Genomic DNA, 27,543 nt, shown 5'->3' with positions numbered 1-27,543 from the left:
GTGAGAGGATACAACCCTGTAACACCCCCTTCCTGATTTTAAAACATGCCTTATTCCCTTGTTCTATTTTCAAAACTGCCTCTGGGTCCATGTGCACATTCCCCAAGAGCACAAAGAAGAATCTGGAATTCCTAATCCCAAAAGTGTATTGTTTGTTATAATCCAGACAGTTAAATACCTTGGCAGAGTGAATAAGATTCAAGCAAATATTTCTCTGGTATCCTCTGCTTTTTGCCAAGATCTATCTGACATCAGTAATGATATCGCTCATTCCATGTTCCTCTTCTGAGTCGGCCTGAACCTCTGGCAGCTTCCTGTCAACATATTGCTGCAACTGTTATTGGATGAGCTTCAGAAAAATTTACTCACATGTGCTCTCAGTAATATTGTTCTACAATGTGAGTATTCTGCTGGGTCACTTTTCTTGAGAAAGGGCTAAACTATGGCTCTCTTCCAGTCACTTGGCAAAATAGCTGTCTTCTTCATTTCCTGGCAGAGACGATTCAGTGCTTCCAGTGCTTCACCAGTTGGTATTTCATCAATCAGTGGAGCAAATGTACATTTGTTTATTCACATAAAATATGAATATGTGAACATACAAATGTACATACACTCCATTTGTTTTGCTTCTCTAGAGTACCAAGACTAAGACTAGCATTTGCAACATATTCACATAGAGAAACTCAGTGTGTTTATAGGTTGTTGTGTGTTTTGAATTGGTTTCTTGAAGCAAATGAATTCCAGTTTTTGCTCCATGTACCTATAGATGCGATCCTGTTTGTAAATTAAGATGTTCCTATTCTGTTAATGAGGTCATATCCACAGAATTTGGGGCACAAACTTAATCATCTGTGACTTATATTAGTAGAATAGATACAGAGACATTTCCTGGGGAAAAGTAGATATCCAAAAACATATAGGAATGTTAGAGAACACAAAAGAATAGTAGGTGACAGATTTATATTAGTAGAATAGATACAGAGACATTTACTTGGAGAAAGTAGATGTCCAAAACCATATAGGAATGCTAAAGAGCATGAAGTAATACTAAGTGGCATTAAAAATGTCAAGCAACTCCCAGTACTAGCAACACAAAAGGACATCTCCCTGTTATCCAGTCTGAAATTGGATTTATAACCTCCTGAACTGTGAAAAAGAGTTTTATTATTTAGAATCACCCGTTAAGGATGCAATTGTGATTCCCAGAAAGCACGTGTCAACTTCACTGGCCCATGCGAATCAGTAATCCGGCAGTTATGTCATGATCTCCCCTGATGTGATCCTTTATAAGCAGCTGATCAGTTGTCAGGGCGGGGCTAAGATTCCACACCCCTAGTCCATTGAACCATGAGTCCATGAAAAGGAGTTTTCCTGGGGTGTGGTATGCACATATTTTTACTTTACTAAAATACTGCTTTATTTCACATGTATATATGTATATCAATAATTTTATTGGGAGCTCTTACAGATAGTATACAACCCATTAATCAGTTAGATCAAGCATAATTTTACACGTGCTGCCACCATCAGTTTGAAAACATTTTCTTTCTTCTTGAGCTCTTTGATATCAGCCCCCCTTCATCCCCTCCCTCCCTGTCCTCTAGGAAACCTTATCATTATACATCATTATTATTGTTACTATTTTTTGCCATATCTTACACGCCTTCCAATGCATCTGTTCACCTACAATTATGCTATTCATTCGCCTGGCATGTATATTTTTGTCTCACCACCATTTTCATTTATCTGACTGTTGCTATTACTGTCTCCTAGCATAACTGTCCACACAAGTGAAGAGCCAAGCAAAGGGCTGAAATACAACTTTTACAATTACATTAGCCACAGCATTATTAATAACAGAATGGAAGTCACTTTTACCTATGTTCCTTTAACTTCTGCTTAATTCTCAAACTGACATTTTTGATAGTACTTTCTCGGCAAAGTAACCTAGACAATATTTATGACCCACAGTAGGGAATGTTCTCTTGCCATGTTTAGTAAAGGCCAGCAGATATCAAGTGCTACAAAAATGAAGTAAGAAAGAAAACCTTAACAGACTTCCTCCACGGCCAGAGAGCTTGAATAGCCTCCTGGTCATCTGGAAGCACTCTTTCCTCACTTGATGGCTTCCACTTTAGGAAGAAAACTACCCTTTTCCATATTGGCTTGCATTTTTGCTTTAATGCCTTTTATAGAACTAGGTCATTTAGGTGTTTGGGGAGATTTTTCCTATTTTTTGAAGGATTCTTGACATTGTGTCTTGTTGTTGCTCGTTTGGAGTCTTTTCCATTCCAGTTTAATTTTTGACTGTTTGATCTCATCAACCATCAAGACAGTGGCCTTGGTAGAATTGGTGTGCCTCATGCTATCACCACCTGTCCACCACCATGGTCAAATGCATTGAATTACATTATTAGCAACATTATGAATAACTGAATGGAAATCATTTTCCCCTATGTTTCTTTATCTACTACTTAATTCTCAAAAACAGTATACTAGTTACCACAATATTACAGCTAAAATATGAGAAAATTTGACAAAAGCAATGACAATAAAACACAGGGGTGGAAACTCAGGCAACAGGGAAGGAAGCTTATAGTATGTAAAAATGAAATCATATAATTTGAAGTGTTATTGATATTGAATAATAATAATATCCCTTTCCAGAGCACATCAGAAAGTTTAAAATCTAAATGAAATTTTAGCCTTCAGGGTAAATGCTGATATATGGAAGCTAGGCTTAGGAAATATGCATTGTGTTAATTACCAACTACAGGGATATTTTTGTTTTAAAAAATTCTTCATACTCAGCTCTACAATACACTCCTTTTAGTAACCACTCCTCCTGTCCATCTCTTATGGATAGAGGGCGATCACCGGAGGCCTGTTTCCTCTGTAGTTCCCACAAACGTATCTGAGTTCCCACTGCCATTCTGAGGCTTCTGCAAGCCGGACTCTCACAATTTAGGGTCTGATATTATTCCTTTCTTCCACTTTGGATTACATGACTTAAAACCCTTTGGTGACTGACGATGGTGTGCTTCTTCCATGTGGACTTAGTTCACATCCACCTTAGATGACTGCTTGTTTGGAGACAAGTCTTTAAGTCCCCGGATGCTACAGCCGGGCACTATCTAATTGCTTCACATTTTGCTGTAGCATCATATCATCTGTATTTCCTTTTCGAAGGACCGTATCAAGCAGGGCCATGATGTAAAAACTAATTGTTCTTAAGTTGGAGCTAGGATTTAGTGTGAGCCCCAAACCCATTCCTGAATCTATGGTTATTTGTTTGTTTTATTAGCTGCCTTTGACACCCTTTCAAACACTCCTTGTTAATTTAGGGTAGAGTCTGATCAAAGATCACAGGGATAAACTTGGCTTGAACAGTAAAAACCTTATCAGTTGATACCCACTTCTGCTGCATGCTGGACCTGATCTGGTTTTCAACATTTTCTGTATTGTCTTTTGTTTAAATTAAGGTTAATATCAGATGTCCTATATCATTGGGGTCACCCTCTTGAATTTGTGTTATATATTTTTATTGGGTTTTGAAACCCAGGATTGATGAACCTATAGAGAAAACAAGTGGACTAAGGGTTTCAGGAAGGTAAAATGGTGGAGGTGGGAGGAGGCGGGGAGGGGGGGGGGGAATGACAAAAGAGAGATGATGTTAAGGAGTCCAAGAATGTCTTGAGACTGATTGTGGTAGCAATTGTACAATGCTGCTTGATGTGATTACTGAACTATGGAGTGATATGATATATATAAACCCCTAATTTAAAAAATTAAAAAGGAAATACTAATAAAACATTGAACAAAAAAATTATAGAAAATCAGGTTGGTCTTAGCTTCTCTAGATGTGCCACCTAGGAGGATCTACATTTTCCATACTTGCCTAACAATGTCACTGCTCAGTGACATTGCTTCCTAGAAATCGGTAGGCCAGAAATGATGGATTTCATTGTGAGCATCTGATGTCCTCCACGAAGAGAGGAAGAAGTGATTCTGGGCATAGTTCTGAGATCAGCAGAGTTATTGGGATAGGCACGTGGGCAGGGATACTGCTTCCCTGGTTTCAAAATCAACAGCCATCACCTAGGTTTATGTCGTCACTTTCAAATTGAGTGGGATAGAGAAGCGTGCCAGGATTGGGGGTCTGATGTGCTTGGGGAGTGATTTTGCACTTGAGAAGAACATAAGTTTTGCTGTAGGAAGCAAGACGATGGATGGATTTAAATCTGTATTAAAGTTTTAATGATTTGTATCTGTGAATGTGATCCTGTCTGGAAATCGGAGTTTTTATTTTGTTGTGTGAATGAGGTCAGGCAGTATTTGGTGTCCCCCAAACCTTATCATTTATGACCTATTATAAAGGAGCAGAAGAGCCAAAGAGGCACACACCCAAAGAAGACAGTTTAAAAAGAGGCAGTAAAGAATGCTAAGAAGTGTCCAGTGAATGCAAGGGTACTCCTGGGGCCACCAGGAAGGAATTCCTTCCAGATCCACACTGTGAATTTGCACTCCTAGCCTCACGAACGGTCAGAAAATAAGTGTTTGCTCCTTACAACTGCCTACCTGTCTTTATTGTTGTCATGCAGCACCAGGTAACCAAGGCAGACGGAGAATAACAACTTAGGAAGAAATTGTTACATAAGCAAAAATGCATGAAGTACATGTGAATAAAAAGCTGATTTGTGCGCATAGTTTAGGAGGAGTTCTAGTCTTTTACAGAAAGACAGGCATCATTAATTTGGTAGCAGGTGAAAGAGAACCCATCCCCACAACCAACCTACTTTCCTCCTCAAAACTATTGATGGGGTAGCAGAACAGGTCTATTTTCTTATGGACAGTGATTGGAAATAGAATGGACAGGGAGGAAGTAGAGTGAATTGGTTGGAGCACTGATCTATCTGTCTACTAAGGTAAACATATTGCAGCCCAATAGTTAATAAGAAAGTTATAGTCCAGTGGCTTATAAGAAAGCTGTTTGCAGAAGCAAGTAAGGTGCAGGACCCGGTTTTGAGGTCACAATGAAAGTGAATCTTAACAAAAAATGAAGTTATGATGACTGGGTGATTCATGAAGAGCTGGAATTATCTCACCATTTGAGGTGTAGAGGGAAAAATGAAAGAAAAAAAGGTCTCAATCTTTTCTAGAGAGTTGAGAGTAAGGAATGAAGAATAAAGTTTTATACTAAGAAGAACAGGTACAATGGAACTCCTTACTTCACTCCTCCTGAATAGCTAGTATGTCGTCAACGTATCAGTTTTCAAGAACTTTCGTTAAACTTGGCATTCTCTTTGTGACATTTTCTGTAACCCCCTGGATGTGTTTCTAATACAACCTTGGAGAGATTTCAATAGGAAACCCCAGACTGGAAGGCTTTCATTTTGTCAAATTGGACATGTCTGACTCACAGCTAAGAAAGCAGCCGGGTTACATATCTCTTGAAGTAACTACAATCCAAGGAAATATGAATTCATCACCGTCCACTTCATAGCTGTGTAATATACACTCCACGTCCCCACTGCTGCAGCTATTGCTCTAACGACTTTTCTTCATCCAAGTAGCCTCTGGCAGCATGAGGAAAGCAGCATGTATGTAGGCTGATGGGTGTCACTTGAAAAGTTCCTTTCTTGTTAGAATAGTTGCTGTCCTTTCCTCCGTTTCTCCTGTCATTTTCAACCTCTTTTTGGTTTCATCTCTAAACGGACACCCTTGTTCTTAGGGAAGATGGTTCTGTCTCTGCAGAAAATGGAGCTTCGCTTTTTAAAATACATACATTTAAAAATAGATTTTAATACAATTACTTCTAGTAAATGAGATTCAATAAATCTCCTGATCCCAAATGATCTTACCAACCAAATAAGTAGAATAATCTACTCCCACAGACGGTGCCGGGATAATGTGATGACATATACATAAATCCTTGCCCATAATGGGAAGGCCAGTAAAACGGATTGTTATTAGGACTCCACTTCATACACACACAGGTTGACGCAAACTAAATGTGTTTAAGCATGTCTCTGTGATCAGGACGTGGCTTAAGATGAGTGTTCTCATTAATGCACTTTTCGTAGTCTTGTTAACAGACTTTCAACAAAAGCGGGACTTGTCCAATTGAATGAGTGCTTTCTGAGAGGATCTGCTTGCCAGTGAAAGCAAGGCAGAGCGAAGGTTAGTGTGAAGTTTACAGTAGATGATAACTGGACATACAGTGGAAGAGGAGGGATGGAGCCCAATCTAACGCTCCACTTTCAGTCCGATAACCTCCTTGGATGTGTGACCTTATGTAGAATAGAAAGACCCTGAGCAGAGCAGAGCTCTCTTTTGATCCTTGGCCTATTGCTGGCTGTGGATCTTGGTCTGGCTTGATCTTCTGTCGTGTCAACTGCTGATCTGAGGAGGGATCAGTGCACTGCCACCCTTAGATTTATTCAGCCAAACTGGGATTCGTTTCCTTCTGCAATCACCACCATGTGACTTTTCTGCTTCCTTTTCCTGCTTCCTGTTGCTCGGCTTCTGCGGGGACACAAGTCAAAGAAATGCCCGGCTTATATCTTACTGGCAGACTTGAACTGGATGGTACCTACCTACTTCTTCAGCTGCTTAGGCATTTCTTGATAGAAATCTATTTTTATACATACATGCAAGTATTCGCCCATGTGCACGTCTCTGGTTGTTCTTTCTCTAATGCACCCAACCTTACATACTTAAGGTGACTGTTGACTAAGATTCTCAAGGGGTATCAAGAATAGGTTTTCTTAAAGGATATAGGACAACCGCAGGGCTTACTATGAAGAAATTTGAAAAAAAATTGAAAACTGCTTTGCTGAGCAAAAAATCCGAGAGGGTTTGTGCTGAGGACTTTTTTTCCTCATCACAATAAACCCCCTGCTCATTCCTCCAGGGTAGCACAGCGGTTGTAAGAGATTTTTGTTGGGAAAGTTCACCTGAAATCCATACAGCTCTGGTCTTGTCCCTTTGTTTCAAAGTTCATGACAATAAGTCTATCGATCCTTACTTCTGACAAGGTTTCAAAGCTATGCATAAAGTTCTTAGCGACCCCTTTCTCTGAAGTAGGGAAGTAAGTCCTTCTTCATTGTCTTCTCTGATAAGACAAAGGCAAATGTGATGAAATATCCAGAGATATAAAATTAAAAGGTAAAAGGTAAGAACATGTTCAACATATTTAAAACTGAGAGAACTCAAGAAAAATTCAACCCTTAAGTTGTAGTCTTAAAAGATTCCAGAATACTTCATCGTGCTTATGTGGAAGTTATACATGGATGAAAAGGCAGCTGTGAACACAGAACAAGGAAATACATGTTTTAAAATCAGGAAAGTTATGTGACAGCATTGTATCCTGTCACCATATTTGTTCAATCTGTATATTGGCTTATATAAAGAAGAATGCAGCATCAGGATGGAAGAAAGCGTATTAACAACCTTTGATATGCAGGTGACACAAGCTTGAATGCTAAAAGTGAGGAGGACTTGAAGTACTCGCTGTTGAAGATCAAGCAGTGTAACACAACCAGACCAATAGATAACATCATGATAAATTGGTAAACGTTTGAAGGTGTTAAGGATTTTGTCTCGCTTAGACCCTTAATCAATGCTCATCTAAGCAGCAGTCAAGAGATCTAAAGATACATTTCGTTGGGTCATTCTGGTGCACAAGACCCACACAGAATATTGCAAAGCAAAGCTGTTAGTTTAAGGACTAAGTTGCACCTGACCCAAGCCATGGTATTTTCCATTGCCTAATATGCATGTGAAAAGTTGGACATGGAAAAAGGAAGACCAAATAAGAACCAATGCAATTGAATTGTGTGCTGAAAAAGAATATTGAAAGTACCGTGGATGGCTAGAAGGACAGGTTCATGTGTCTTGGAAGGAGTAAAGCCATCATAGGGCTCCTTAGAGGCAAGGGTGTTGAAGCTCCATCTTCCATACCTTGGATACATTGTCAGGAGAGACAAGACCTCGAGATCATTATGTTTGGTAAAGTAGCAAAGGAGGAAGTTCATCAAGGAAATGGATTGACACCTCGGCTGCAATGATGGTCTCAAGCAGAGAAACAATTGTAAGGTTGGCTCAGGAACTGGCAATGTTTTGTTCGGTTGTGTATAGGCTCACTGTTTGTCAGAACAGACTCCCTGGCACATAACAGCAACATCGTTATGTATAAAGAGCTGTATTTCTACCAAGATAGAGTTGCTAATATTTATGTCATGCCACAGCACATTCAAACTTGTTTGCAAATATCATGATGGAAAGTCATTGATTCCTCTTCGAACTTCAATATTGATTATCTAGCTCTCACTTGCCTATGAAGTAAATAAAGAATTCAATAGTTGGGCTTCATTTGTTTTTACATTAAGGTAAAAACCATATTAAAGACTATGGTATTTGATCATCATTAATAAAGGCTTCAAGTGCTCATGACTTTCATCAAGGAAGGTTTTTTTATTCACATATTGTGTTAGTCTAGATACTTTACAGAAACAAATACACAGAAACTCGTGTATAAGAGAGTTTTATATAAAGGGTAAGTGTGTATCAAGAAAACATTCCAACCCAGTGCTGCCCAAGCCCACAAGTCCAACATTAACCCATATGTCCAATACCAAACCACAAAGTCCTACTCCATCTCACAAAATGGATGCAGTGATGCCAACTGCAGGAGAAAAGCCGCCTCAGTGAATGTGTAAGCATCTCAGCGCTGGCAGGGGTCTCCACATGGCTGCTCCAGCACCCAGGAATGCATCGGGGTAGGACCATGTGGCTTCTCCTTGAGGATTTCTTGTAGGAAGTCCGCCTTGCAAACTGAAGCAGGGAACTGCTAAGGGAGCTGCATTCTGGTCCGACCATCACAAAGCAAGAGACCCGAGAACTACAAAGGCGAGGCTCACTGAGCCATTTATCCCTCTGCCCTTCAATTAACCCCACATGTGTTTATCAGCCAGATTGGCACAATAAACTAATTCACGTACCATAGATTGTTAATGCATCTTGCTCTAATCCCTTCTTCGTTGCTAATGGATCTCTCTGTTGTTTAATTTACCTATTCTACTAAGTCATATATATCTAGGAGATAGACCTAAATGTCTAGTTTCTAGAGTAATGACTGATAAGATGTCTAGGACAGTTTTAGCAACCCAATTCCTCCTTTCTGTCTATTGCATGAGGAGAATAGGTTTGACACAATCTGGTCAAATACAAGAGAACTTTGCTGTCAATCTGTGCTTGAATTCAACATTGTGTTGCCCCGTTGTCATAGTAAACCTTCTTAAGCCATCTAACATTGCTAAGGAGAAGGCTCAGGAAAAATTCAATATTCTGAAAAGAAAAACAGACAGTAGTGCCTCGGTTCTTTGTAAGCCACACTATAATTAATTATGGGATACGTGTCAGACGTCTAACTTCAAGGTTAGTGGGTTAAATTCATCAGCTGTGCTGCAGGGGAAAAAATGAGGTTTCTGTTCTCTTGAAGATTTACAATCTTGTTGTTGTTCAGTCCCATTGAGTCAGTTCCAACCCATAGTGACCCTACATAGAACTGAGCAAAGCATCCCCGCATCCTGCATCCTCCTCACACTTGTGCTTACATTTTAGTTCATTTGTTGCAGCCACTGGGGCAATCCATTTTTAAGAGCAGTGGTTCTCAACCTTCCTAAGACTGTGACCCTTTAATACAGTTCCTCATGTTGTGAACGACCCCCCCCAACCATATAATTATTTTCATTGCTACTTTATCACTGCCATTTTGCTACTGTTATGAATCGGGAGACCCCTGTGAAAGCGTTGTTCGACCCCCAAAATGGTCAGGACCCACAGGTTGAGAACCACTGTTTTAGAGGGTTTTTCGCAGCCCCTCTACATGATGTCCTTTTTCTCTTCTCCCAAGTACATCTTGGAAACCTTATATAGGATTGCTATGAGTTGACATTGGCTCAGTGGCATTGAGTTATTTGGAGGATTAACTGTGAGACATGGTGGTTAACAGGTAGAATTATTGTTTTCTATTTGAGAGATTTGGGTTTGTTTCCGGGTCCATGTAACTGTCTTTCAACCACCACCGATCTGTCAATGGAGCCTTGTGTATTGCTGCCATGCTGAATGGGTTTCTGCAGAATTTCCAGAGTGAGACTGCCTGGTGACCTTTCTCCAAAAACCAGCCAGTGAAGACGCTATGGGTACCAATGGCTCATGAGCAGGCAGGATGCCAGTCCCTTGTACAGAGTCTGACTCAACACAGCCAACAAGAACAACAAACAGATCTAACTAGCAAATAGTTCTTTATTTTTTTATGTATCCCCCTGTCCTTATTAATAACAGGTGAGTAGGAATTTTCTAGTAGCCTACTTCTAAATGTATATAAAGTGAATACACAAAAATATATGTAATATTCTAAAATATCCCTGGATAAAACACCAAACTTAGATAAAGCAAAGAAAAAATTCAATTGCAGTTCAGTATCCATAAACTCTAAATGAGTAATTTACACAGAAAAATAACATCTCCTTGGAGATAATGCAAATAAATCAAGAAACTAAAAGAAGTTTCTCCGGTGGGCTTTGATGAAAGAGAAAAATATTTCATATGCCTGAGAAAAGAGAAGCCCTGAAATGTGAGGCAGTGATACCTTTCAGGAGCATCCTTTCAACCACAGTCTAGAGCCATGTTATAAGGATTGTCTGAGGTCCTGGTTACGACTGGCTCCTAGGATAATACTTAGATTGTGGCAGATCAAACAGGATATCTATCTTGAAATACATACTTTCTGAAAAACAAGACATCATCTGCTAGCAAATGGATACTTATAGTTTGAGGCTTCATTCCCTGGACAGCATTGATGCCTCATTATTTATTCTTTCTCGTTCTCAGGACCCCACACATAGCAGACAGCATGTTTGCTTATATTCAATTATTCAGAATCAATTAATGGATTAGACACTACTTTGAATTGTTAGCTTTCCCCCATCCTTCTTATCTCACTACAAATGTCATGTCCTTTACCAGTCTTCCGAGAAGGTCAAGTTCATAGTTGAAAGAATCTGATCACTTTTGTAACACTTGCTTTCATAGACCGGTCTCATTTTGCAGTGCCTCATTGATTCATGTTTGTCTCCCCTGTCATATTATCTGTCTCATAAGAGCTTTTGTACTGGTCAGGGTTCCTGCATTTCTCCTGGATCTAGCCCAATGCATTGGTCCTATAGATTAAAAAAAATATTTTTGAAAGAATATAAAATATCTAAGAAAATGTTATTGATGAAACACTAAAATTAAAGATTTACTGCCAAGTGGCTTCAGAATCATGATGATGCCATGTGTGTCAGAGTTGAACTGTAGGCATAGAGTTTTTAAGCTGTGTGTTTTCAGAAACAGAGTCATGGGATGTTCTTCCGAGACCCCTCTTGGCTGTTCAGACTACCAACGTTTCTGTTAGTGTCAAGCATATGAACTTGGCACCATCCAGAGACTCTTTTAAGGAGCAGATCTACATAATGCAGGAGAGTGAGTAAGAGTGGTGGTTAGTGTGGAAGTGAAACGCTGAAAAGACCTGAAAATGTAATTTACCGGTGTCTCACTCTCTCTGAAACATGACGGGGCTAATCTAGCTATAGAGATTTTAGTTAGGCAAGAAATACCTGGGATCTAGTAGAGTTACCCTTTTCTTTAAAATGATGTGCCTATCTATTTGTCCCTAAGCCAATATTTGTGATTTATTTTTCTTTATATTTTCAGATATAACTGGAGTCAAAGATGCATCATCTCACTTGGTGTCAATTATTTTTCATGGAATACCAATGATAGTTGGCATAGCTACTGCCATGGGTACAAATGCCCGTCACACTAAAACTTCATGCTCCAAGCATCCCGACACCGACAGTGTAAGACACCTATCATTGTCTACATTCTCTGTGAAGAAATGGAAGCACCAATGAAAATGATCAAAATCATACAGGTACTAAATGCACATTCTTTTCATCCAAATGTATTTAATCCAAAGCTTTGGCCATCACTCTCGATGAAACTCTATCCAGTTTTCTAACAAAAATCTTAAGATATATTTCTTTCAAAATAACTGTTGTTTTGTTTTTCGTGTCCTTGAGTGGGTTTCTACTCATAATGAGCATGTGTACATCCAAACAAATTTCTACCAGGTCTTAAGTCAGCTTCAGAACTACTACTATGTGTGAGCCCATTGTTGGCGTCATTGTATCAATCCATTCCTAAGATTTCTTCCATTAATGTTATGCTTTTTCCAAGACTGCAGGTTAGCAGAATAATCTCTTGTTTTATCAATTTTAGTTTCTTGACAAGTATTTGTTCCATGTGTGCACGCTTAATGTCAATACCAGCTTGAAGTCACACTAGCCAGGCCTGATAGTGTGCAATTTTCTCATCTAAGTACACACGCTCATACAGACAGCAGTGGTTGGTCAAAAGAATTTAAATCTGCAAAGGATAAACCTTTCAGTCCTTCCAAGGGGAAGATAGTTAGATGCTTAAGCTCACTAGTCACCAGATTATAAAGTTCATAGTTTCTTTCTATTAAGAAAAGCCAAAGGAAATAAAATGAAAAATAAAAACAAACTCTCCAGAAATCAGCAACCCAAAGCATTGCAGTTTAAAAGGCCGTTGTACCGATGTGGTGATCTGCAATTTGGAGTTGAGAAAAGGATAATGACTGCAATTAGCCATGAACTCTCACAGACCAACTTTTGTAAAACCATCTCAGAGGTAACTAAATTTTCAGCTTAATGTCTGTAACTATTCCAGTGAAATATCTTTGGTTCGCAGGGGAACAATTGAATGCACAGGCAATTCTAATTACATGAATTTAACACTCACCTTAATTGGGCAATCTAGTATTGCATTAATTCCAAAGTGATGCTAATTTTCCAATGTGCATAATTAGGATGCACAAACATTTCTATCATTATCATGGTTTTGTAACAGTTTTTAATCCTGGGTACTTAGAAATCCCTGTGGAATCAAGAAATCGTGTAATTGAACCTATATTAATGCCAGAAATACATTGCTAGGTATGCTCCAGTCAGAGTCAACCAATAGAGATCCCACATGCCACAGAAGGAAACCTTCTTCAGTCCTGCACGATTGTGATGCGTGAGTCCATTGTTGTAACCACTGTACCAATCCTTCTTGTTCATTGCCATCTTCATTAGCACTAATAACTCTTAACTAGCAAAAGCATGTTGTGCATTAGCAGGTACTGGTTTTCTTGATTGAAAGAAGACAGGATTTTCTACTCCCATAAGGAATTGCAGTCGCGGAAGCTCAGAGAAGCAGTTCTACTCTGCCCAATAGAGTGGCTGTGGATTGGAATCAACTAAATGGCAGTGAGCAAGTTTTCCTGATAACATGTCCAAATGTATGACAGAAAGTCTTGCCACTCTCACCTCTATAGAGCATTCTTGTTTTACTTCTTCTATGATAGATGTTTTTGTTCTCTTGCAGTCTATCGTCTTTGAACAGAATAATTCAAAGTAAGCATCAATTATTCTTCAGTATTCTTATTCATTATCTAGCGTTCACATGTATATGATATTCTGTAAAATATCATTGTTTATACATTCCTTTTCTAAAGAGTCTTTAATTCTATATCATTTGTTAAATCAATGATCCTATCAAAAGAATTGCAATATGCTCCAGTGGGATGATCTATTTCCCTGTAAAATGAGAATGATGCCTCCAAAATAGACCTGAGTATATACAAACCAAAGTTATGTTAGTGGATTTTAAGATTGAAGTAAATCATCAACCCAATCTAAGAATAGTTTGTACTTATTATGTGGCCTTACTCAATACGTGATTTCTTGGAGAGATCACTGAAGTTATTGGTGCTATAATAAAGAAGAACGCAGATGCTTCTAGCTATCATTCAAAGTAGTATCTGAGGGCATTAAAGGCTTTTATTAAAATAAGGAGCCATCTAACTTAGGTTTAAGCAAAATACACATGGAAGAAGCACATCAGTCTTTGGGATCCAAGAATTGGATCCCACATACAATGAAATCCAAGACAGGAGGAAGGAGTTTTGTGAGAGCTTATATTCTGAGCATCAATTCACCAGAAGGCTGTGGATGACAGTGTTTATTATGATGATGACAAAAGAAACACATCCAGAGACATTCATATGTGTACAAGAAGGAACTTAGTATCAAGAAGTAAATATATATTTGAGAAACTATCCCATTCCAGTCTAAATCAAGTCCCTAAGTCTGATAACAGTTCAAAAGTCCCTATTTGGACTCACACAGCCAAATGCAATGATGCAGAAGGCAGGAATATTACAGGGTGGGTGCAAAGTTGTGTGCATTCAATGGTGGTGGAAGTATCACATGGCTCTGGCAGCAATCAGGGTCAGTCAGCAGGAAGGTGAAGGCAGAGAAAGAGAAAGGGTGGTTTCCCAGAACCCTCCTTATGAGAAGGCCCCATCCTCAAGGAAGCAACATCAGAGAATGACCTGATTGACATGTTGGAAGCCACCCCTGCATTTTTACATATCTTTAAGTTGACATGAAATTATGTAACACCCACACAACAAATTCCAAAATTCATTTGCAGCATGTCTACATGGATTAATCATTTGGAAAATCATCTATGACCGTTGACCAAGAGTAAGAATAGCCTTGCTATCCAACAGAGGGAATTGGGAAATCGAGTATTACTGATGTAATCAGGGGAGACCAGTCACTGGAAAATAACATCATACTTGTTAAATTAAAGGGGCAGCAAAAAAATGAGGAAGGAAGAACCTAATGGGGTAAAAAAGTGGCTAAAGCAATTGGCTCACACATAGTAAGAATGATGGAGGGGGCAGTTTGTCATTCTATTGTTCATAAAGACACTCTGTGTCAGAATATACTTGTCTGTCAGTGAGTTAGTTAAGGTTTATTGTGAGAACCTGGCCAATACACACATGTGGGCTCGATAACAGGGCAGAGAGATAAATGGCGCAGTAAACCTCACCTTTCGAGTTCTCTGGTCTTTTGCTTTCTGATGGTTGGACCAGAGTGCACTTTCCTTGGCCAGTTGCCTGCTTCAGCTTACAAGGCCCACTTTCTGCAAGACTTCCTTGAGGAGAAGCCACATGGACCTACCCTGATGCACCCTTGGTTCAGGAACAGCCATGTAGAGACCCCTGCCAGTGCAGAGATGCTTACACACTCACTGATTTGGTTTTCCTCTAGCAGTTGGCATCATTGTGTGTGTTTTGTGAGATTGAGGAGAATTTTGTAGATCGGTATAAGACATATGTGCTAATGTTGGACTTACAACTTGGGCAGCACTGGGTTGGAATGTTTCTTTGTTTTTTGAATCATTTTATTGGGGGCTCGTACAATTTTTATCGCAATGCATATATACATACATTGTGTCAAGCACATACGTGCATTTGTTGCCATCATCATTCTCAAAACATTTGCCTTCTACTTGAGCCCTTAATATCAGCTGCTCATTTTCCCCCTCCTGCCACTCCCCCCTCCTTCATGAACCCTTCATAATCCATAAATTATTATTATTTTGTCATATGTTACATTGTCTGACGTCTCCCCCCACCCTCTTTTCTGCTGTCCACCCCCCAGGGAGGACGCTATATGTAGATTCTTGAAGTTGGTTCCCCTTTCTATCCCACATTCCCTCCACCTTCCAAGCATCGCCATTCTCACCACTAGTCCTGAAGGTGTCATCTGTCCTGGAGCCCCTGTGTTTCCAGTTCCTATCTGTACTAGTGTACACCCTCTGGTCTAGCCAGATTTTTAAAGTAGAATTGGGATCATGATAGTTGGGGGGTGAGGGAGCATGTAAGAACCAGAGGAAAGTTATATGTTTCATCGTTGCTACCCTGTACCCTGACTGGCTCATCTCCTCCCCACAACCCTTCAGTAAGGGGGTGTCCAGTTGCCTACTGATGGGCTTTGAGTCTCCACCCTGCACTCACCCACATTTACAATGATACAGTTTTTTTGTTCCTTGATGCTTGATACCTGATCCCTTCGACACCACGTGGTCACACAGGCTGGTGTGTTTCTTTCATGTGGGCTTTGAAGCTACTCAACTAGATGGCCACTTGTTTATCTTCAAGCCTTTAAGACCCCAGACGATATATATTTTGATAGCTGGGCACCACCAGCTTTATTCACCACATTTGCTTATGCACATGTTTGTCTTCAGTGATCATATCAGGAAGGAGGGCACCCACCGATATGATTTTTAGTTCTTTGATGTCTGATAACTAGTCCCTTCTACACCTCGTGGTCAGACAGGCCAGTGTGCTTCTTCCATGTGGGCTTTGATGCTTCTCAGCTAGATGGACTCTTGCTTATCTTCAATCTACAGATGCTATATCTTTTGATAGCTGGGCACCATCAGCTTTCTTCACCACATTTGCTTATGCACACATTTTTCTTCAGCAATCATGTTGGGAAGGTCTGCATCCTGGAATGCCAGTTTAATAGAACAACGTGTTATTGCATTGAGTAAGTGCTTGAGTGGAGGTCCAATGTCCATCTGCTGCCTTTATACTAAACCTACAAATATATGCACATAGATCTGTTTCCCCGCACTCTTATATAAATATATTTACATAAGTACATTCCAGTCTTTACACCTCTATAAATATCCCTTGTCACCTAGTTCTTTCCTCTATTTCCTTTTGTCCCACTTTCATGCTCAGCCTTCATTTTGGTTTCAGTAAGTTCTCTCAGTTATCTTGCCCTTGCTGAATCCCTACCAGGCCTCTTACACCCTCCTTGCCACTGATTTTGGATCACTTGTTCCTCCCCTGTCCCTGGGGTGGTCAGTGCCACCTCCTTACCCCAGCCTCCCTCTCTCCCGTGTCCCCCCGGAACCATTGGTCCCATTGTTTTCTCCTCCAGATTATTCATCCAGTTTATCCTATCTAGATAGATCTGTAGAGATAATAATATGCACCAAGAATCAAGCCATAGCAAGATAGGCAATGAGTGAGAACACAGCGATGACAACAAAAAAGGAAACCAATTACCCATAGAAGAATAAATTAACTAAAAGAAAAAATTTTAAAGAAAGAAAAACCTATAAATAGATCAAAATCTGATTTTTTATCTCTAGGCATGTCCTTCAGGTAGGTCCAATGGGGTACAATGCTCTGGCCCCAGAGTCTGTCCTTTGTACTCCCTCAGGGACTCCCTGCTCTGCTTCCACGGTTGCTCTGTCGCACACCTTTAGTGGTTTGCCTCAGTGTCACAGGGTCAGTCTGGGCTAGTCCCGACCCTGAGTCTCCAGTGTTGTCCCCCTTAGGGTCCTGGGCCACCAAGGGATGGTGTGTCTTGTAATGGGATCAGCCATATTGTCCACTCTGTCCACAGGCTGTTCAGAGCAGGGATATCGTCCTCCAGGCCTGATGGACTAGGGTGTGCTCCACTCTCTCTTCCTCCCCTTTCATTTACTCTGATCAGACATGCCCCTCTCCCCTAGCTGCAGCTTTAATGCCTTCCTCTCAAGTAAATTCTCCTGGTGTGAGGGGAAGTTGTCCACATAGCTGGTATGGGGGCTAAGCCCTCAGGCCCCTCCACTGGCTCCCCACTCCTTGCCGGCACACTGCAGTCATCTGGCAGTGGCTTTAAATCTGATCCCTCTTTCCCTGTGGAGACACAAACAATACCCTCCCCTAGGGTGGTTCAGTGCCCTATTCCCCCACCACACATGTTTTTTTCTTTCCCTTTTCCTCCCTCCCAGCCCCCTTTATAGTTGGCTACCATGTGTACCCCTGGGTTTGGTCTGCCCCTGCCATACTACCTGGACCTCATCCCTGGAGTGTTTGTGTGTGTGTGTGTGTATATATATATATATATATATATATATATATATATATATATATATATATATATATATACACACACTTACTTCAGCGGACTCATGCTATACTTGTCCTTTTGTGCTTGGCTTACTTCACTTAGGATAATTCCTCTAGTTCTTCCCATGCAGGGATACGCTTCATACATTCATCACTGCTTTTTAGTGATGCATTATATGTATGTACTACAGGTTTTCAATCCATTCGTCTGTTGATGGAAATTTGGGTTGTTTCCAACTCCTTGCGATTGTGAACTGTGCCACAATGAACATTGGAGCACAGATGTCTGGCTGTGGTTTGTTTCTTGACTTTTCTGGTTATATGCCCAGTAGGGGAATTGCTGGGTTGTATGGTAGCTCAATTTCCATGTGTTTCAAAAATTGCCAAATCAATTTCCATAGTGACTGTACCTACCTACAGGCCCACCAGAAGTGGATGAGAGTTCCTATCTCACCACAGCCCCTCCAACACTTGTTGCTTTCTGATTTTTTGAATTGGACTATCTTTGAGGGTGCTAGGTGGTATATCATAGTAGTTTTAATTTGCATTTCTCTTATGGCTAATGATCGGGACCGTTTTCTCATATGTTTATTGGCCATTCATATATCAGACTCTGTGAGACTTCTGTTCAGTCTCTTGCCCACCACCTCAGTGGGTAATTCATTTTTCTCTTATTATAAGCTTGCAAAGTATTGTAGATTTTAATAGTAAGGCCTTTGTCTGATGAGTCATTGGAAAGATGTTTTCCCAGTCAGTGGACTCTTATTACTCTCTTGGTGAATTCTTTCGATGTACACAGGTGTATTATCTTCAGTATATCCCACTTGCCTATTTGTGACTCCTCTGTATTTGTATCCATCCCTATTTCTGGTAGCCTACGTATTCCCTGCACCAAGGTTCTCAGGTTTGTCCCAATTCCCTCATTAATGGACTAATTATTTTGGGTTTTATCTCAAGGTCTGTGGTCCATCTTGAGTTTATTCTTGTGCATGGACTGAGGTAAGGGTCTTGCTTCATTTTTCTGCAGGTAAATATCCATTTTTCCAGAACCATTTATTGAAGATGGCATCTGCTTCTCATTTAATATTTTTGGGGACCTTGTCTAAGATCAGTTGCCTGTATGCTGATGTTTTTTATTTCTTGTTCTTAAGCTCTTTTCCATTGGTCTGAATGTCTGTCATTATACCAGTACACACTGCTTTGACTACTGTGGCTGTATAGTATGTGCTAAAGTGAGGTAGAGCAAGTCCTCCCACTTTGGCCTTCTTCTTGAGGAGTTCTCTGTTAATTCTGAGCTTCTCCCCCCGCCCCCCACCCGCATATGAAGTTGGTAATCTGTTTTTCCAATTCCTTGAAGAAGGAAGTGGTATTCATATTGGTAAAGCATTGAACTTATATAGAGCCTTGGGCAGAACTGAAATCTTTACTATATTGAGTCTGCCAATCCACGAGCATGGGATATTCTTCCATTTGTTGAGGTCACCCTTGATTTCTTATAGTAGTGTTTTATAATTTTCCTCATACAAATCTTTCCTTTTTTTTAGTCAGGTATATCCCTAGATATTTCAATTGGTGCTTGGCTATTATAAAGGATACTACCTGTTTAATCATCTCTTCTGTGATCTTGTCTGATGTGTAGAGCAGTCCAATCAACTTCTGTTTGTTGATTTTATATCCTGCTACCCTGCCATATTCCCCTATTGCTTCCAACACTCCGCTTGTGGAATTTAATGGATCTTCAATATATAGAATCATGTTGTCTGCGAATAATGATAATTCCACCTCTTCCTTCCCCAGCTGAATACTTTAATATCTTTCATTTGTCTTATGTTGTTAGCTAGGACCTCCAGTACTATGTTAAATAGGAGTGGGGACAAGAGGCATCCTTGTCTGGTCCCCTTTTTCAGTGGAATTGTTTTCGTCTTTTCTCCATTAACTACCACGTTGGCTATTGGTTTCTCATACTGGCTTGCATAATATTGAGGAATTTTCCTTATATCCTTATCTTCTTGAGTGTCTTAAACAGGAATGCATATTGGATGCTGTCAAATGCTTTTTCCGCATCTATCCATATTATCTTATGGTTCTTATCATTTACCCTGCCAATGTGGCAAATAATGCTGATGGTCTTTCGTATGTTGAACCATCACTGCATTCCTGGTATGAATCCCACTTGGTTGTGGCAAATTATTTTTTAATATGCTTTTGTATTCTATTGGCCAGTATTTTGTTAAGGATTTTTGGATTAATGTTCATTAGGGATATTGGTCTATTGGTCTACATTTTTGCATCATATTTGCCCACTTTAGGAATGGTGTGCATCAGGATTGTAGCTTCACACCATGCTTATTCAATCTGTAGGCTGGGAACATAGTCAGAGTAGCTAGATTATATGAAGAGAATGCGGCATTAGGATTGGAGGAAGGTTTATTAGCCTGAGATATGCAGATGACACAACCTAATTGAATGTGAGGAGTAGGACTTGGAGCACTTGTTGATGAAGATCAAAGATTGTAGTCTTTTGTATGGATTATAACTCAAAGTAAAGAAGATCCAAATCCTCATACCTGGACCAATCAGTAACAATTAAGGCAAATGGAAAAGGCAGTAGTCATGAGATCAAACAACAGTATTGCATTGGGTAAATCTGCTGCACAAGACCTCTTTAGAGTGATGACAAGCTGAGATGTTACTTTGAGAATTAAAATACTCCTAATACAAGTTGCAGTATTTTTATCTCTTATATATGTGAAAGTGGGTGTCATAAAAGGAAGATGATTGGAAAATCAATGTATGTGAATTGTGGTGGTGGCAAAGAATACTGAAAGTACCATGAAAAAGAATAAAGAAATCTCTTGGAAGAAGTACAACGTCTATGTTCCTTAAATGTAAAGATGCTGAGACTTAGTCTCATGTAATTTGGTCATGTGATCAAGAGAGATCAATCTCTGGAGAAGGATGCCCTACTTGGTGAAGTAGAAGTACATTGAATAGAGCAGAGGATGTATACTGTTGCAGATAAGAGCTGGAGGCACAGGGAATCCAGGGTGGATGATGCCTTCAGGACCAGGGGTATGAGGGGTGATACTGGGAGGGTAGAAGGTGAGTGGGTTGGAAAGGGGGAACTGTTTACAAGGATCTACATGTGACCTCCCTGGGGGACGGACAACAGAAAAGGGGGTGAAGGGAGACGCTGGATAGGGCAAGATATGACAAAATAATAATTTATAAATTATCAAGGGCTCATGAGGGAGAGGGAAGCGGGGAGGGAGGGGGAAAAGAGGACTTGATGCAAAGGGTTTAAGTGGAGAGCAAATGCTTTGAAAATGATTAGGGCAAAGAATGTACAGATGTGCTTTATACAATTGATGTATGTATATGTGTGGATTGTGATAAGAGTTGTATGAGTCCCTAATAAAAGGTTAAGAAAAAAAGGAAAGAAGGAAAGACCTCAACAAGATGGCTTGACACAAGGGCTGCAACAATGGGATCAAGCATTGGAACAATTGTGAGGATGAAGCATGACTGGGCAGTGTTTTGTTCTGCTGTGCATAAAGTTGCTATGGATTGGAAGCAACTAGGTAGCATGTAACAACAACTCAACAAGTAGCCATATATCACCTCCACTGCATTCCCTATTGCAACAAGGCAGGAGTAAGACAAGTCCATCTGTTTAACCTATTCTGACGCAGACCAGTCCTCCCACACCACTCTACATCTATGCTGGATTCAAGGTCCACACAGAACTCTTAGATAATACTCACACAAATAAGAGGGCTTATTAATAAAGTTAATAGCTTTCCGGAAGTCAGGATCACCCAATCAAAAGGATACAGCTATTGTTCTCCTCAGCCAGCCGCCAAGTCTCTTTTTGGCTCTCAGCCTCTCAGTCACATGGTGGCCAAGTCTGTATCTGGTTCTTATTCTCTTAGCCAAATGTTCTCTCAGCCTTTGCCTCCATGGCCCTGGGAGTCAGCCTGACTTTCATGTTTTCGCAAGGTTCCATACTCTCGCGCAGTACAAGGAGAAGGAACCCCGCAGTTTAGGCGCTGGTGCTCTAAGTCTCCGTGTCGCAGTCTGTGATGCAGCTTATCTAGGAAGCGGTTGACATTTCAGGCAGATATGTGGAATATTCTCTTCCAAGGTCCTCAGATTGCTCTCTACTTCAAAGATGGTTCATCATTATAGCCGGGGAGTGGGGTGGGGTGGTGGTGGTAAGGAAAATGGACTAATCCCCTTGTTAGTTTTATCGGTCCCCTGATTGCATAGACTCACCTCATCATTCAGTGGAAGTGACTCGACTTGTATGTGTTATTATGTGCTATTCAGTTAGTTCCAACACATAGCTATCCTGTGTACAACAGAGCAGAGCACTGCCCTGTCTGTGACGTCCTCACAAATGTCCATTATTGCAGGCACCATGTCAAACCATCTCGCTCATGTCTTCTTTTTCACTGCCACATTACTTTACCAAGAAAGATGTCTTTCTCCAGTGTGTTAGGCTGGGTACTTTAGAGAAACACGTCCACCGAAACTCATGTATAACAGAGTTTTATATAAAGGTTAAGTGCACATCAAGAAAACATCTCAACCCAGTGCTGCCCAGGCCCACAAGTCCAACATTAACCCATCAATCCACAAAGTCCTCCTCCATCTCACAAAACACATGCAATGATGCCGACTGCATGGGGAAAGCTGAATCAGTGAACATGTAAACATCTCAGAGCTGGCAGGGGTTTCCACGCGGCTGCTCTAGCACCCAGGGCTGCATCTAGGTAGGTCCATGTGACTTCTCCTCAGGGATGTTTTGCAGGAAGTGGGCCTTGCCAGCTGACGCAGGGAACTGGCTAAGGCAGCTGCACCCTGGTGCGACCATTACAAAGCAAGAGACCTGAGAACTAGAAAGGCAAGGCACACCGAGCCATTTATCCCTCCGCCCTTCAATTAACCCCACATGTGTTTATAGGCCAGTCTGGCACAATAAACTAACTACCTCATCCAGGGACTGGCTTCTTCTGTAAACATGTCCAAACTACTTGTATTTCATCCAAGAGAGATCTATTTATTCTTTAAGCACTTCATTGTACTTTCAATATTTTTTGCCAGCAGTATAATTCAAATGTATATATCATTCTTCCTTCTTCCTTACTCATTGTCCAATTTTCACATGGATATGGGGCAATTGAAAACATCATGACTTGGGTCAGAATCAATCACTTCAGGCATCAAAGTAATATTCTTGCTTTTCAACCTTTTAATGAGCCTTGTGCAGCCACATGTCATTGTATATCTTGACTAGTGCTTCCATGAGTGTTGATTATTGATCCAAGCGAGATGAAATCCTTGACAACTTTAATCTTTTCTCCATTCGTCATGATGCCACCTACTGGTGCAGTTGTGAGGATTTTGGCCTTCATTACATTGAGTTGTAATCCACACAAAAGGCTATCATCCTTAATATTCATCAAGTGCCTCAAGTCCTCCTCACTTTCAGCAAGAAAATTGTGTCATCTGCATATGACAGGTTGCTAATAACTCTTGTTCCACACCTGGTCATTTTTCCTCATATAATCCAGCTTCTCTGATTATTTGCTTGACCTATAGATAGAATAAGTATGGTGAGAGGATATCACCTTTCCTGATTTTATCACTCACCAGTCTCTTATTTTGTTCTCACAACTGCCTGTTTATCCATGTACAAGTGTCGCACTGTGGTGTTCTGGGATTTCCAGTCTTCTCTAGGCTATCCATAGTTTGTTACGGTCCACACAGTCGAATGCCTTCACATAGGCATTTACACACAAGGAAACATCTTTCTAGTATTTGTGCTTACACCCAAGATCAATCTGATATCAGCGAGGATTTCCCTTGTTATACATACTCTTTTTAATGCAACTGGAACCTCTGAGGTCCCCCGTTACTATACTGCTGCAACTCTTGTTGAATGATTGTCAGCAAAACGTTATGTGAATGTGATATTAATAATATATTTCTATAATTTTAGCATTCTATTAAAAATAAGGGAAAGAGACTAGGGTGGAAGAGGTATATTAAGAAACATCACTCACCTCCAATACATTATGATTTGTTCTCTCATTTTCCCATTTTTTATTTATTTCAGTTCTTTCTATTTTCTGCTTTCTTTTGGATTGAGATATTTATGCATTTTATTTTGTGATTGCTGTTGAGGTTTTGTTTGTGGATGTTTTCTTTATATGAAATTCAGGAGAGGTAGATCTTTGGAGTCTCTAACTAGATCAATTGTTTCTTAAGGTTATGGGGAGATAATTTTGGGGACATGGGGTGCTATAATAATGAATACAAGAATGAAGAAGTATTTTAACATTGATTGTGGAGAGTATTTCCCAATTCATTTTGACATATTTAATCAATGAATTGAATGGTATGTGAATTATATGTCAAGATTCAATATTTTTAAAAAAACAACAACCAGAAATGTGGATAATTTTAAAGTCAAAATTAGAAGAGATGAGCATCTATTGAAGAGAGGAATATACTATGATCCTACTCATGTATACATTTCTGCTATTGATGTGTACTTTTGTTCATAGAACACTCAGAAACCAGATAAAGAATAAACAGATGCTTTGTTTGCTCAGAGTTTGAAAATGTCATACATAATAATAACTTTAGTGATCCAAGAATATAAAACAAGGCAACTTCCTATGTTAAATATTCCTGTTTGCTATGTTTTAATGCAATAATTTATTTGGAAATCTTTTTTTCAAAATTTTAGTATGGTATTTTCCCCCTATGACATTTAAATATATGTTGTCAAATCCATTTTTAATTTTTAAAACATGTAAAAACTGGGAATAATTTTAAAATAATGGATTTAATAATTTTAAAATAATTGCTTAAAATTTATTTTTGTTAGAATAGATTACTTTTTTAGGTCAACAGTATTCCACTTTTATTGTAATCAATTTTCTTTATGAAATCAGGAGATAATATATACTTTTTGATAAACAATTAGATTAACTATATATTACCACTGCTGTTTAGTACTTTAACATTTATTTAGCCATTTGCTTATTTAAAAAAAAATAACCTGATTGGGCAGTTTGCTCTTTATTTTCTTGCAATTTACCTTAAAATTAAAGAAAAAAACAAAAGGCATTATAAATTCAGAAACCCACAGGCTAATATTACCCTGTCCTATAGGGACACTAAGAATCTGAATTGGCCCAATGGCAATGAGTTGGGGTTTTGTTTCAGTATTTTTGGTTAAACAGGCTTATTTATATTTAGTAACTCTTTATATCAATTTCTAAATGAGTTTAGTCTATCAGAGATATGTTCATTTGCACTCAGCAAACATGGAGCTAACAGAGGCACAAAAGAATTAAATTTGCTGTCTCATATAGCCTATGTGAGGAGAGAGACTTAACTAACCCCAGTAACACTGATGCAACTCATGAAATATCAAAGAGGACACGGGGGACACAGGGAAAACGTCCGAAAAGAATCACATCTGTCAACTACATGGACAAATAATTAACATAAAAATTAACCATTTAGAATGTGAATTCATGCTGTTGCACAAAGGCACATTAAGAAGGTAGCGTTGTCTTTATTTATATGGTGTAGACATGGAAAACAGACATGCATAACACAAGCAGAAGATGTGGACTTTCAACAAGGCTGACCCAAGACATAAAGCATTTAAGCCACAAAATGGAAGTTTCTAGAAATAAGATTGCTCACTTCTCTTTCAAAGTCTGCTATTCAACCACATGCAATTGGAGTTCTTTATCCTTCATGATGTCATTTTCTTGGAAATATGGACTAATCATTCAGCTGGGAATGAATAATGTCTCTCTTAACACATTTTTAAATTGTTCAGTTTTAAACCAGATTTGTAAATGACTCATACAGAAAAGTATTACAAAAACATGTTGAACAAAAACTCAAGTAACAGAATTATGCCCACAGGATGCTTCCCTTGCTTTTAATACAGAATCTGCTAAAACAAGGTTACACATTCCTGAGAGATGCATGTACTGGTGAAAAGAGAGGGGGGTGGGGGGGAAACAAAGACATGATTAGGGAGAACTGTCTGATAATGGCTCTCTGTGTGGGGAAAATGGGAAATACGAACAAGAACAGTAGGCAGGAGGGTTTTGTCTGTATCCTTTTGTTTGTTTCTGATACTCACTGCAGTTTAGTCTTTTTAAAATGTGTGTGGGTGGATGCATGAGCGTGTGGATGACTTTCTCTATGTATATCTGTGTCCAATTTTTCTGTATGAACATAAAGAGAAATAATACCTTGTAATAAATGTACTTCTTTCTAATGATCTCGTCTGAAATAAATTAAGGTTTGCAGCAGCAATCCAGGGGAAAATATAATATTCTTCTTTTCACGATGCATTCAACAGTGGATGCGCAAATGCATTGGCATAATGTTTACTATTTAAAAGCAATATTCAGCTTTCTCCTAGAAACACAAATTACCACGATTTGGTCTTCAGCAACATTTCATGAATAGATTGTGAGCTATGGGTAGAAACACAGAAACCTCACTGCCATTGAGTTGAATCAGACTCATCGGAATTTAATATCATTTCTGGCACTGCACACCTTTATGGTAGCAGAGAGTCTTATTTTTCTCCCTGTTGTTGGGTTTACAAGGGCAGCATTGCAGCGAGGAGCCCAATGTCTAACCCAGAGGGCCACAAAGCTTCCTTGTGAATAGAAATCAGACGAGACAAAGGGCACATCTTACAATACATTTCAGACTGATGACCTGCATTTTAAATGTTTTCTCTTTATTCAGAGATTTAGATGTATTAAACTGGGGCGAGTCTTTCAAAAATAGAAACATCTCAAGTAGTTAATAGGAGATCATGAGAGCAAACCAGTGCTGCTCTTTTGCCATGCACAGTTTCATCCACTGCCGAACACAGACATCCAGAGTGACAGAATGAGCATTCAGGGGTTTTGTCCCTCTCTGTCACCTACCTACCATCTTTTAACTTGAGCTAGGATAGCTTGCTTCATCTCGACTCGCCATGCAGGGTAAGAAATGTTTGGCTACAAGGAGCATCAAGAGGGTTTATTGAGTCTCCTTTTATTTAGCCACAGGCATTTACGTCTCCTCTATGACCTTTCCTATCTGGATGGCCAGTTGTTGTTTTTATAACTGATTGTATTAATACTCAAGTACATGGCTGTACCACCGTTCATCTATTCGAAAACATCTTGGCTAATTTCCATTTCTTTGTCAACGATGACTAAATGAACTTTAAAGATTCACATGTATAAATTTATCTTAATAAATATAGTCTTATGTAAATAAAGAGGGTTAGATTTAAAACTGTACTTCAAAATTATGATGGGAAGCAAAAAAAAGCCATGAAATCTTGAACACTGTTAAGAGACCCAGTCAAAGGCCCAAAACCTTGTGAATGGAAGATAACAAGGATTATAGTTGGAAAGTTCATAGTTGGCGGGAGTTCCTGAGAGTGCATGTGGTTAACCTGCTCAGTGGTTAAGGGAAGGCAGGGTGGTCTGGGTTTAATCAAAGGCTACTCGAAAGAAAGGTGAGGCAATTTACTCCTAAAAGGTCATCGCCGCAATAAACCTGTGGAACTCAGCTCTACTCTTAACTCAAACACGGTCACCTTGAGCTTCAATCAATGC

Source organism: Tenrec ecaudatus, chromosome 9 (genome assembly GCF_050624435.1).
Source record: "Tenrec ecaudatus isolate mTenEca1 chromosome 9, mTenEca1.hap1, whole genome shotgun sequence".
Lineage (NCBI taxonomy): Eukaryota > Metazoa > Chordata > Mammalia > Afrosoricida > Tenrecidae > Tenrec > Tenrec ecaudatus.
The sequence above is the reverse complement of the archived record's forward strand: the minus strand, read 5'-3'. Positions refer to the sequence as shown.